Source organism: Ovis aries, chromosome 2 (assembly GCF_016772045.2).
Source record: "Ovis aries strain OAR_USU_Benz2616 breed Rambouillet chromosome 2, ARS-UI_Ramb_v3.0, whole genome shotgun sequence".
NCBI lineage: Eukaryota > Metazoa > Chordata > Mammalia > Artiodactyla > Bovidae > Ovis > Ovis aries.
The window spans coordinates 26,187,802-26,202,121 of NC_056055.1; the positions used below are offsets into that span (position 1 = coordinate 26,187,802).

At 42.4% G+C, this 14,320-nt stretch overlaps 1 long non-coding RNA gene across 1 annotated transcript in view; it reads right to left on the reverse strand.

The window, feature by feature from the left end:
* Nucleotides 1-14,320, reverse strand: part of LOC132659286 (uncharacterized) — a 31,912-nt gene extending 17,592 nt beyond the window's left edge. Inside the window, exons 1-2 of the long non-coding RNA XR_009599520.1 lie at nucleotides 14,186-14,320; nucleotides 13,359-13,483 (exon numbers count right to left, since the gene is read on the reverse strand). This is a non-coding gene — a long non-coding RNA (uncharacterized LOC132659286). The remainder of the gene's footprint in view (nucleotides 1-13,358; nucleotides 13,484-14,185) is intronic.

Sequence of the window (14,320 nt, forward strand, 5' to 3'; positions counted from 1 at the left end):
TTTCCACCCCTATTGTTACGGTTGTTTGTTTCAGAGGTTAACAGTCTGTGTGCACATCCTTGATTAGTATCTCAGGACAAACCCCTAGAACTTCAACTACTTTGACAAAGAACGAGAACTTTCTTTTTAAATGTGTGGCTTTGGATTTCCAACATCATTGCTATGACACACCACCCCTCCTTTGGCCCCAGACCTTGCTGACACAGGGCATTGACCGTATATCTTCTTGATCATTTCTTCTGAGAGGTACTCCCTCCACCTCCTTTCTTTACCGCCAGACACTTTCTCTTTGGGATCACATTGCCAGAGGCTGTGACTGGGTGAGCTGGAGCCATGGCTCTCTGGACTACAGGTAGCAGCCCAAGGGTAGGACAGATGTTCTTCCAAGGTTTAAAGACCATTAAGTTTCATTGATCTGCTCCACTTAATTTTTGAAGTACTTTGTCCTTTCTATTCCTCTTAAAGCTTTGTTTTTCTTTTTTTTATGTAGAATTTAAATTTATTTATTTTAATTTGAGGCTAATTACTTTACAATATTGTATTGGTTTTGCCATACATCAACATGAATCCTCCATGAGTGTACACGTGTTCCCAATCCTGAATCCCCCTCCCACCTCCCTCCCCATACCATCCCTCTGGGTCATCCCAGTGCACCAGCCCCAAGCATTCTGTATCCTGCATCGAACCTGGACTGGCGATTCATTTCACATATGATATTATACATGTTTCAATGCCATTCTCCCAAATCATCCCACCCTTGCCCTCTTCCACAGAGTCTAAAAGACTGTTCTATACATCTGCATCTCTTTTGCTGTCTTGCATACGGGGTTATCATTACCATCTTTCTAAATTCCATATATATGCGTTAGTATACTGTATTGGTGTTTTTCTTTCTGGCTTACTTCACTCTGTATAATCAGCTCCAGTTTCATCCACCTCATTAGAACTGATTCAAATGTACTCTTTTTAATGGCTAATACTCCATTGTGTATATGTACCACTGCTTTCTTATCCATTCATCTGCTGATGGACATCTAGGTTGCTTCCATGTCCTGGCTATTATAAACAGTGCTGCAATGAACACTGGGGTACTCGTGTCTCTTTCAGTTCTGGTTTCCTCAGTGTGTATGCCCAGCAGTGGGATTGCTGGGTCATAAGGCAGTTCTATTTCCAGTTTTTTAAGGAATCTCCACATTGTTCTCCATAGTGGCTGTACTAGTTTGCATTCCCACCAACAGTGTAAGAGGGTTCCCTTTTCTCCACACCATCTCCAGCATTTATTGCTTGTAGACTTTTGGATCGCAGCCATTCTGACTGGCGTGAAATGATACCTCATTGTGGTTTTGATTTGCATTTCTCTGATAATGAGTGATGTTGAGCATCTTTTCATGTGTTTGTTAGCCATCTGTATGTCTCCTTTGGAGACATGTCTGTTTAGTTCTTTGGCCCATTTTTTGATTGAGTCATTTATTTTTCTGGAATTGAGCTGCAGGAGTTGCTTGTATATTTTTGAGATTAGTTGTTTGTCAGTTGCTTCATTTGCTATTATTTTCTCCCATTCTGAAGGCTGTATTTTCACCTTGCTTATAGTTTCCTTTGTTGTGCAGAAGCTTTTAACTTTAATTAAGTCCCATTTGTTTATTTTTGCTTTTATTTCCAGTATTCTGGGAGGTGGGTCATAGAGGATCCTGCTGTGATTTATGTCAGAGTGTTTTGCCTATGTTCTCCTCTAAGAGTTTTATAGCTTCTGGTCTTACGTTTAGACTTTTAATCCATTTTGAGTTTACTTTTGTGTATGGTGTTAGAAAGTGTTCTAGTTTCATTCTTTTACAAGTGGTTGACCAGTTTTCCCAGCACCACTTGTTAAAGAGATTGTCTTTTCTCCATTGTATATTCTTTCCTCCTTTGTCAAAGATAAGGTGTCCATAGGTGTGTGGGTTTATCTCTGGGCTTTCTATTTTGTTCCATTGATCTATATTTCTGTCTTTGTGCCAGTACCATACTGTCTTGATGACTGTGGCTTTGTAGTAGAGCCTGAAGTCAGGCTGGTTGATTCCTCCAGTTCCATTCTTCTTTCTCAAGATTGCTTTGACTATTCGAGGTTTTTTGTATTTCCATACAAATCTTGAAATTATTTGTTCTAGCTCTGAAAAATACCATTGGTAACTTGATAGGGATTGCATTGAATCTATAGATTGCTTTGGGTAGTATACTCATTTTCACTATATTGATTCTTCCGATCCATGAACATAGTATATTTCTCCATCTATTAGTGTCCTATTTGATTTCTTTCACCAGTGTTTTATAGTTTTCTATATATAGGTCTTTAGTTTCTTTAGATAGATACATTCCTAAGTATTTTATTCTTTTCATTGCAATGGTGAATGGGATTGTTTCCTTAATTTCTCTTTCTATTTTCTCATTATTAGTGTATAGGAATGCAAGGGTTTTCTGTGTGTTGATTTTATATCCTGCAACTTTACTATATTCACTGATTAGCTCTAGTAATTTTCTGGTGGAGTCCTTAGGGTTTTCTATGTAGAGGATCATGTCATCGGCAAACAGTGAGTTTTACTTCTTCTTTTCCAATTTGGATTCCTTTTATTTCTTTTTCTGCTCTGATTGCTGTGGCCAAAACTTCCAAAACTATGTTGAATAGTAGTGGTGAAAGTGGACACCCTTGTCTTGTTCCTGACTTTAGGGGAAATGCTTTCAATTTTTCACCATTGAAGATAATGTTTGCTGTGGGTTTGTCATATATAGTTTTTATTATGTTGAGGTATGTTCCTTCTATTCCTGCTTTCTGGAGAGTTTTTATCACAAATGGATGTTGAATTTTGTCAAAGGCTTTCTCTGCATCTATTGAGATAATCATATGGCTTTTATTTTTCAGTTTGTTAATGTGGTATATTGCATTGATTGATTTGCGGATATTGAAGAATCCTTGCATCCCTGGGTAAAACCCACTTGGTCATGGTGTATGATCTTTTTAATGTGTTGTTGGATTCTGATTGCTAGAATTTTGTTAAGGATTTTTGCATCTATGTTCATCAGTGATATTGGCCTGTAGTTTTCTTTTTTTGTGGTATCTTTGTCAGGTTTTGGTATTAGGGTGATGGTGGCCTCATAGAATGAGTTTGGAAGTTTACCTTCCTCTGTAATTTTCTGGAAGAGTTTGAGTAGGATAGGTGTTAGTTCTTCTCTAAATTTTTGGTAGAATTCAGCTGTGAAGCCATCTGTACCTGGGCTTTTGTTTGCTGGAAGATTTCTGATTACAGTTTCAATTTCCGTGCTTGTGATGGGTCTGTTAAAATTTTCTATTTCTCCCTTGTTCAGTTTTGGAAAGTTGTACTTTTCCAAGAATTTGTTCATTTCTTCCACGTTGTCCATTTTATTGGATACAATTGCTGATAGTAGTCTCTAATGATCCTTTGTATTCCTGTGTTGTCTGTTGTGATCTCTCCATTTTCATTTCTAATTTTATGATTTTACTTTTATCCCTTTGTTTCTTGATGAGTCTGGCTAATGGTTTGTCAATTTTATTTATCCTTTCAGAAAACCAGCTTTTGGCTTTGTTGATTTTTGCTATGGTCTCTTTGTTTCTTTTGCATTTATTTCTGCCCTAATTTTAAAGATTTCTTTCCTTCTACTAACCCTGGGGTTCTTCATTTCTTCCTTTTATAGTTCTTTAGGTGTAGAGTTAGGTTTTTTATTTGACTTTTTTCTTGTTTCTTGAAGTATGCCTGTATTGCTATGAACTTTGCCCTTAGCACTGCTTTTACAGAGTCCCACAGGTTTTGGGTTGTTGTGTTTTCATTGCGTTCATTTCTATGCATATTTTGATTTCATTTTTTATTTCTTCTCTGATTTCTTGGTTATTCAGAAGCGTGTTGTTCAGCCTCCATATGTTGGGATTTATAACAGTTTTTCTCCTGTAATTGAGATCTAATCTTACTGCATTATGGTCAGAAAAGATGCTTGGAATGATTTCAATTTTTTTGAATTTACCAAGGCTAGATTTATGGTCCAGGATGTTATCTATCCTGGAGAAGGTTCCATGTGCACTTGAGAAAAACCGAAATTAATTGTTTTGGGGTGAAATGTCCTATAGATATCAATTAAGTCTAACTGGTCTATTGTATCATTTAAAGTTTGTGTTTCTTTGTTAATTTTCTGTTTAGTTGATCTATCCATAGGTGTGAGTGGGGTATTAAAGTCTCCCACTATTATTGTGTTATTGTTAATTTCCCCTTCATATTTGTTAGCATTTGTCTTACATATTGTGGTGCTCCTATGTTGGGTGCATATATATTTATAATTGTTATATCTTCTTCTTGGATTGATCCTTTGATCATTATGTAGTGGCCTTCTTTGTCTCATTTCACAGCCTTTGTCTTAAAGTCTATTTTATCTGATATGAGTATTGCTACTCCTGCTTTCTTTTGGTCTCCATTTGCATGGAATATCTTTTTCAAGCCCTTCACTTTCAGTCTGTATGTGTCCCTTGTTTTGAGGTGGGTCTCTTGTAGACAACATATATAAGGGTCTTGTTTTTATATCTATTCAGCCAGTCTTTGTCTTTTGGTTGGGGCATTCAACCCATTTAAGTTTAAGGTAATTATTGATAAGTGTGATCCCGTTGCCATTTACTTTATTGTTTTGGGTTTGAGTTTATACACCCTTTTTGTGTTTCCTGCCTAGAGAATATCCTTTAGCGTTTGTTGGAGAGCTGGTTTGGTGGTGCTGAATTCGCTCAGCTTTTGCTTGTCTGTAAAGCTTTTTATTTCTCCTTCATATTTGAATGAGATCCTTGCTGGGTACAGTAATCTGGGATGTAGATTATTTTCTTTCATCACTTTAAGTATGTCCTGCCATTCCCTCCTGGCCTGAAGAGTTTCTATTGAAAGATCAGCTATTATCCTTATGGGAATCCCCTTGTGTGTTATTTGTTGTTTTTTCCTTGCTGCTTTTAATATTTGTTCTTTGTGTTTGATCTTTGTTAATTTGATTAATATGTGTCTTGGGGTGTTTCACCTTGGGTTTATCCTGTTTGGGACTCTCTGGGTTTCTTGGACTTGGGTGATTATTTCCTTCCCCATTTTAGGGAGGTTTTCAACTATTATCACCTCAAGTATTTTTTCATGGTCTTTCTTTTTGTCGTCTTCTTCTGGGACTCAGGTCAGTTCAGTTCGGTCGCTCAGTCGTGTTCGACTCTTTGCGACCCCATGAATTGCAGCACACCAGGCCTCCCTGTCCATCACCAACTCTGGGAGTTCACTCAGACTCACGTCCATCAAGTCAGTGATGCCATCCAGCCATCTCATCCTCTGTCATCCCCTTCTCCTCCTGCCCCCAATCCCTCCCAGCATCAGAGTCTTTTCCAATGAGTCAACTCTTCACATGAGATGGCCAAAGTACTGGAGTTTCAGCTTCAGCATCATTTCCTCCAAAGAAATCCCAGGGCTGATCTCCTTCAGAATGGACTGATTGGATCTCCTTGCAGTCCAAGGGACTCCTATGATTCAAATGTTGGAGCATTTAACATTGTCCTGGAGGTCTCTGAGATTGTCCTCACTTCTTTTAATTCCTTTTTCTTTTTTACTCTTGATTCATTTATTTCTACCATTCTATCTTCTACTTCACTAACCCTATCTTCTGCCTCCATTATTCTACTATTTGTTGCCTCCAGAGTGTTTTTTATCTCATCTATTGCATTATTCTGCAAAGGCTTGCAGAGTGCGGCAGAGAGGAGCTACTCCATGTCCGAGGTCAAGGGCAGAAGCCGGGAGGACCCCATGCCCAAGGGGTGGCAGCCGAGAGGAGCTACCCCACATCCGAGGTCAGGGGTGGTGGCTGGGAGGAGCAACCCCACATCCAAGGAGCGGTGGCTGCGAGGGCACAGGAGGGCCTAGAGGAGCTATTCCACGTTCAAGGTCGGGAGGGGTGGCGGTGAGGGGATACCCCTCATCCAAGGTAAAGAGCAATGGCTGAGCTTTGCTGGAGGAGCCATGAAGAGATACCCCATGCGCAAGGTAAGAGAAACCCAAGTAAGATGCTAGGTGTTGCAAGAGGGCATCAGAGGGCAGACACACTGAAACCATACTGACAGAGAACTAGTCAATCTAATCACACTAGGACCACTGCCTTGCCTAACTCAATGAAGCTAAGCCATGCCCTGTGGGGCCACCCAAGACGGGCAGGCATGGTGGAGAGGTCTGATACAATGTGGTCCACTGGAGAAGGGAATATCAAACCACTTCAGTATTCTTGCCTTGAGAACCCCATGAACAGTATGAAAAGGCAAAATGATAGGATACTGAAAGAGGAACTCCCCAGGTCAGTAGGAGCCCAATATGCTACTGGAGATCGGTGGAGAAATAACTCCAGAAAGAATGAAGGGATGGAGCCAAAGCAAAAATAATACCCAGTTGTGGGTGTGAATGGTGATAGAAGCAAGGTCCGATGCTGTAAAGAGCAATATTGCATAGGAACCTGGAATGTCAGGTCCATGAATCAAGGCAAGTTGGAAGTGGTCAAACAAGAGATGGCAAGAGTGAATGTCGACATTCTAGGAATCAGCAAACTAAAATGGACTAGAATGGGTGAATTTAACTCAGATGACCATTATATCTATTACTGTGGGCAGGAATCCCTTAGAAGAAATGGAGTAGCCATCATGGTCAACAAAAGAGTCCAAAATGCAGTACTTGGATGCAATCTCAAAAACGACAGAATGATCTCTGTTTGTTTCCAAGGCAAACCATTCAATATCACAGTAATCCAAGTCTATGCCTCAACCAGTAACACTGAAGAAGCTGAACTTGAACGGTTCTATGAAGACCTACAAGACCTTTTAGAACACCCCAAAAAGATGTCCTTTTCATTATAGGGGACTGGAATGCAAAAGTAGGAAGTCAAGAAACACCTGGAGTAACAGGCAAATTTGACCTTGGAATATGGAATGAAGCAAGGCAAAGACTAATAGAGTTTTGCTAAGAAAATGCACTGGTCATTGCAAACACCCTCTTCCAACAACACAAGAGAAGACTCTACACATGAACATCACCAGATGGTCAACACCAAAATCAGATTGATTATATTCTTTGCAGCCAAAGACGGAGAAGCTCTATACAGTCAACAACAACAAGACCGGGAGCTGACTGTGGTTCAGATCATGAACTCCTTATTACCAAATTCAGACTCAAATTGAAGAAAATGGGGGAAACCACTAGACCATTCAGATATGACCTAAATCAAACCCCTTATGATTATACAGTGGAAGTGAGAAATAGATTTAAGGGCCTAGATCTGATAGATAGAGTGCTTGATGAACCATGGACGGAGGTTCGTGACATTGTACAGGAGACAGGGATCAAGACCATCCCCATGGATAAGAAGTGCAAAAAAGCAAAATGGCTGTCTGAGGAGGCCTTACAAATAGCTATGAAAAGAAGAGAAGTGAAAAGCAAAGGAGAAAAGGAAAGATATAAGCATCTGAATGCAGAGTTCCAAAGAACAGCAAGAAGAGATAAGAAAGCCTTCCTCAGTGATCAATGTAAAGAAATAAAGGAAAACAACAGAATGGGAAAGACTAGAGATCTCTTCAAGAAAATTAGAGATACCAAGGGAACATTTCATGCAAAGATGGGCTCAATAAAGGACAGAAATAGTATAGACCTAACAGAAGCAGAAGATGTCAAGAAGAGGTGGCAAGAATACACAAAAGAACTGTGCAAAAAAGATCTTCATGACCCAGATAATCACCATGGGGTGATCACTCACCTAGAGCCAGACATCCTGGAATGTGAGGTCAAGTGGGGCTTAGAAAGCATCACTACAAACAAAGCTAGTGGAGGTGATAGAATTCCAGTTGAGCTACTTCAAATCCTGAAAGATGATGCTGTGAAAGTGCTGCACTCAATATGCCAGCAAATTTGAAAACCCAGCAGTGGCCACAGGACTGGAAAAGGTCAGTTTTCATTCCAATCCCAAAAAAAGGCAATGCCAAAGAATGCTCAAACTATCACACAATTGCGGAACCATAGATCAAATTGCCAATATCCACTGAATCATGGAAAAAGCAGGAGAGTTCCAGAAAAACATCTATTTCTGCTTTATTGACTATGCCAAAGCCTTTGACTGTGTGGATCACAATAAACCGTGGAAAATTCTGAAAGAGATGGGAAGACTAGACCACCTGACCCGCCTCTTGAGAAACCTATATGCAGGTCCGGAAGCAATAGTTAGAACTGGACATGGAACAACAGACTGGTTCCAAATAGGAAAAGGAGTACATCAAGGCTGTATATTGTCGCCCTGCTTATTAAATTATATGCAGAGTACATCATGAGAAATGCTGGGCTGGAAGAAGCACAAGCTTGAATCAAGACTGCTGGGAGAAATATCAATAACCTCAGATATACAGATGACACCACCCTTATGGCAGAAAGTGAAGAAGAACTAAAAAGCCTCTTGATGAAAGTGAAAGAGGAGAGTGAAAAAGTTGGCTTAAAGCTCAACATTCAGAAAATGAACATCATGGCATCTGGTCCCATCACTTCATGGGAAATGGACAGGGAAACAGTAGAAACAGTGTCAGACTTTATTTTGGGGGGCTCCAAAATCACTGCAGGTGGTGACTGCAGCCATGAAATTAAAAGACGCTTACTCCTTGGAAGAAAAGTTATAACAACCTAGATAGCATATTGAAAAACAGAGACATTACTTTGCCAACAAAGGTCCATCTAGTCAAGGCTATGGTTTTTCCAGTGGTCATGTATGGATGTGAGAGCTGGACTGTGAAGGAGGCTGAGTGCTGAAGAAATGATGCTTTTGAACTTTGGTATTGGAGAAGACTCTTGAGAGTCCTTTGGACTGCAAGGAGATCCAATCAGTCCATTCTAAAGGAGATCAGCCCTGGGATTTCTTTGGAGGAAATGATGCTAAAGCTGAAACTCCAGTACTTTGGCCACTTCATGTGAAGAGTTGACTCATTGGAAAAGACTCTGATGCTGGGAGGGATTGAGAACAGGAGGAGAAGGGGATGACAGAGGATGAGATGGATGGATGGCATCACTGACTTGATGGACGTGAGTCTGAGTGAACTCCGGGAGTTGGTGATGGACAGGGAGGCCTGGCGTGCTGAGATTCATGAGGTTGCAGAGTCAGACACGACTGAGCCACTCAACTGAACTGATTGCATTTTTCATTATATATTGACTCTTTTTTATTTCTTCTATGTGCTTTTTAAACCTTTCTTGCATCTTCTCAATCCTTGTGTCCAGGCTACTTATCTGTGAGTCCATTTTGATTTCAAGATTTTGGAACATTTTCACTATCATTATTCAGAATACTTTATCAGGTAGGTTCCCTATCTCTTCCTATTTTGTTTGGTTTGGTGGGCATTTATCCTGTTCCTTTACCTGCTGAGTATTCCTCTGTCTCTTCATCTTGTTTGTATTGCTGAGTTTGGGGCGGCCTTTCTGTATTCTGGCAGTTTGTGGAGTTCTCTTTATTGTGGAGTTTCCTCACTGTGGGTGGGGTTGTACGGGTGGGGTTGTACAGGTGGCTTGTCAAGGTTTCTTGGTTAGAGAAGCTTGTGTCAGTGTTTTGGTGGGTGGAGCTGGATTTCTTCTCTCTGGAGTACAAGGAAGTGTCCAATAATGAGTTTGAGATGACAATGGTTTTGGAGTAATTTGGGCAGCCTATATATTGAAGCTCAGGGCTGTGTTCCTGTATTGCTGGAGAATTTGCATGGTGTCTTGCTCTGGAACTTGTTGGCCCTTGGATGGTGCTTGGTTTCAGTGTAGGTATGGAGGCGTTTGATGAGCTCCTGTCAATTAATGTTCTCTGGAGTCAGGATTTCTCTGGTGTTCAAAGGATTTGGACTTAAACCTCGTACTTCTGGTTTTCAGTCTTATTTTTACAGTAGTCTCAAGACTTCTCCTTCTATACAGCACCGTTGATAAAACGTCTAGGTTAAAGATGAAAAGTTTCTCCACAGTGAGGGACACCCAGAGGGGTTCACAGAGTTACATAGAGAAGAGAAGAGGGAGGAGGGAGTTAGAGGTGACCCGAATGAGAGGAGGTGGAATCAAAAGAGGAGAGAAGCTAGCCAGTAATCACTTCCTTATGTGCACTCCACAGTCTGGACAGCTCAGAGATGTTCAAGGACTTATACAGAGAAGAGAAGAGGGAGGGAGACAGAGGTGGCCAGGAAGATAAAAGGGGGGAATGAAAAGGAGAGAGACAGATCCAGCCAGTAATCAGTTCCCTAAGTGTTTTCCACTGTCTGGAACACACAGAGATTCACAGAGTTGGGTAGAGAAGAGAAGGGGGAGGGATGAGACAGAGGGGACCTGGTGGTGAAAAAGGAGTCCAAAGGGGGAGAGAGCAGTCAAGCCAGTAATCTCGCTCCCAAGTAAAAATGGGTACTGTAGATTGGGTTCTTAAAGGTACAAAATTGATAACAAATACCAAAAAGTAAAGATTAAAAATCTAGAGCAGATGTTGGATTTTCAAAAATACAATATTAAAGAAAAGAAGAAGAAGAAAAAAACAAAGTCACAAAAATTATTAAAAAAAATATATATGAAGTTTGCTTTAAAAACTAGGGTCTTTTTTTGGAAAGTAATAGGTTATAAAAATGAAAACTAAAGGAGTAATAGAGGACTTAAAATTTTTAAAAGTTAAAAAAAAAGAAAAAAAAGAATGATTATAAAGATAGTAAAAATATATCTAGGACTTTCTCTGGTGTTATTGTGGGCAGTGTGGGGTCAGTTCATTTTCGGATAGTTCCTTGGTCCGGCTTATATTTCTCAAGATCTATAGGCCCCTTCCTATGTAGTTGGTACTAACTACAGGGTTTTAATCTATTGCACCTGTCACTTCCAAGGCGGTTCCCTCTGTTTTAGCTTCTTCTGTGTGCTGGTCTCTACAGGGTCTGATTTCCACCCTGACACAAGGGGGGCGGTGGTGGACACTTTTTAAAGGCTCACTTGTTCAGTTGCGCTGTGGGGAGGGAGGGATGCTGCAAACAAATAACACTGGCGTGTGCGTGCAGTGTCTCAGCCACACTGGGCCTGCCCCCACTCACGGTGCATGTGCCCTCCCTGCCCACACGGCTCAGGGTCTAGGTTGCTCCACTGGGAACTGTCCAAGGCCAGCCCTGGGCTGCATGCACCTCCCAGGTCTAAGCTGCTCAGGTTCAGGAACTTGGGTAGTCCTCAGAGGCACAGACTCCATGGGCCTGCGTTTTGTGCCCTTCCCAGGTCTGAGCAGCTCAGGTGATGAGGTGTTTGGAAAGTGTGGTCGCTGCGACTTATCACCTGCCCCGACCCTGCTGCTCAGTTTTCTGGGTGTACAACCGGCTCACTTTCTCAGGCGGATGTTGACTGTCCAGAAACCCAAGAAGTCTTAGTTAGCAAAGAAGCCTGCTTGCAGTTTGGTGGATAATGTCTCTCTGGGGCTGCGATTGCCCCCTTCTGGATCTGGCTGCCTGTCACTGCAGGGGGATGGTCTGCAGCCAGCTAGTTCTGTTCAGTCCTTTGTTCCGTGCGTTAGAGCTCTTCGCATGGTAGCTTTCCCACAGTCTGGTCTGCTAGCCCAAGTCAGTTCACTCTGATTGCCCTCAGGGCATTCAGGCCTGGTCCATACTCTAAAGCAATGCAGCCTGCACCTCCCTGCCCAGCCCCCACTTGCTAATGGCAGGTGCAGGTCTCTGCACTGCTTCTCTGCTGGGGGAGTTACAGTTGGGCTCGTAATCTGTGGGTTTTAATTATTTATTTATTTTTCCTCCCTGTTATGTTGCCCTCTGTGCTTCCAAGGATCGCCACACACTCGGCAGTGAGAGTTTTCCTGGTGTTTGGAAACTTCTCTCAAGACTCCCTTCCCAGGACGGAGCTCAGTCCCTACCTCTTTTGTCTCTTTTTTTTTTTTTTTTTTTTGTCTTTTATATTTTTTCCTACCTCCTTTCAAAGACAATGGGCTGCTTTTCTGGGTGCCTGATGTCCTCTGCCAGCATTCAGAAGTTGTTTTGTGGAATTTACTCAGCGTTTAAATGTTCTTTTGATGAATTTGTGGGGGAGAAAATAGTCTCCCCATCCTATTCCTCTGCCATCTTAGGACCGCCCCCAAAACTTTTTCTTTCAAGAAAATTTGGGACCTAGACCAGTCACTGGCAACCTTTCAAATTGCTTTGAAATAGTCAAAAGCCTTTGATTCTTCCATGTGCTTTTAGCTGGAAGAAAGGCTGTTAAGAATTGTCATACAGTGTCCAAAACACACATATATTCACCATGGTCTTTCTTAGTGTCACTCACTAGAAGCCAGGCATGCACAGAGCACCCTTTAGTGTCCATAGGAACCTGGAGCCTCTGGTTGGCAAATGAAGTGATGCTCCCTTCGAAAAAGTCTGTGCATAGAGGGGAGGTGTACGGGCTTCCATTCCAGCTCAGCCTGGGAAAATGGCTAGTGGTGAGCCTAGCTGCTCCAATTCAGCACACACAGGCTAAATTAACTCATGGCTAATGAGATCATTCCATCAAAACAGTTCATCAAACAGAAACTGGATGGGAAGATTCCCAGAGTCTCCAACACTGTCCAAGACTGACCATCACCTGAGCCCTCTCGGATGGCCTGAAGGAGCCAGCCTGGAGGTTCTTAGAGCCCAGCAGCCATCTGGCACTCGCCCAGCCCAGCCTCACTCTCTCCACCCCTTTCACCACCAAGCATCTCCCTAGTCTAACTTTTTCTCCTCTGATATCCCATCTTCTCCATCCCAGGAAAAATTGCTCATCATCTCAGCAGTGTAGGTGTGTGTTTGTGGTTTGTGTGGGAGAGGGGAAGATGTGGATTGTGTGCCCACATGACCATGGTAAAGGCTCAGCAGGGGTGTGCAGTCCCAAGAGCGTGCACTTGCTTGGGCCTAGACTGAGTGTGGGTATCACCAGCACAATTCTCCACAAGTAGAAGTGCCATTTCCAGCTTCATTTTAATTCTCAAATTCAAGCCAGTCCCTTCCAGGATGAACAAGGGCTCCACCTGCCCTTGACTTCTCTAGGTTTTACACACCCTGTTTAGTATGGGGGGAACCTCATTTCACAGACAATAATACTGTACCAAACCCCCACAAGTCTGGCACAAATTGCCCACCAGGCAAGATAGCACCAGGTACTTTGTGAAGAAGGTGAGTGCTTGGCCATCTCAAAGCCCAGTGCTGGGGCCATCACTACCCAAGTCATGACAGGCATCAGACCACCACCCTGGACCTCACGGCTACCCCATCTCCAAGCCAAGTGTCTTCACCGCACCACGGGGGCAACTGCTCCCAGCATCAGGCTTCATAGGATCTGGCTGACCTTGAGATACTGAAATCAGTCCCTCCAGAGGCACAGAGCTGGTCCCATCCTCAGGCCCCGTTTTCTAGATGGGCAACCTGTCTCCAGCTTCAAGTGGGGAGGAGGACTCATCAGCTTGAGACTCTCTAGAACAACAGATGGTAATTTGTTGACACTGAGAGATTTAAGGGGACTCAATTGCAGTCCTACTGAAAAAGCTTTCTCTAAAATAAGAAAGCACACAGATTCCTCAACGCACAGAAATTGCTGACAGCTTTGTTTTCAACCCAGAAGGAGTAAAAAGAAGCTGACAACTTATTTTTGCAGGTTAGGCTCATTCAAGTCTATTTTTAGATATTTTTCCTAAGTAAGTGCACCAGAATAGCATTCAGTTTGAAAAATCACCATCTGTTCCCGAGCAGTAAGCCCTGTCTGGAGGGTTCTGGGGTAGGCATGCCCGGCTGATCAGAGCCGGTGTCCCTGCAGACTAGAACAAAGGGTATTTTGTGTCCCCAGAGTAGTGCGGAGAGAATGCCCCGCAAGAGTCACTGCCGTTGTAAATGTCCATCAAACAACCCCTAATCTATCTTATTTGTAAATTGAGCACCACAAAAAATGCCCTCGCCTTTTAAAAATAAGTTCAAATATTCCCTTGTATTTAAATAGATTTCTTATAAAAAGATCATTCAACCTTATCTTGGTTGTTAAGATAAAAATTAACCTACAGAAAAAGCCAACGCAGGATACTATAAAAGGCCCCTTCCCCGCCTAGATTTCCGGCTTACGAGAGCCGCTCCCTCCCACCCTAGCCAAGTTCTTTCCCAAAGCCCCACTCAGGAGTGACTCACGCTTTTCTATGAAAACGCAGTTGGTGCATGAAATAACATCACGACAGTGGGAATCTGACATATGAGTAACAGGCTCTGAGCACCTCCTGGAACTAGCGTCGGCATGTGGCACCCGGGGAGGGCTAGGGTGACGGC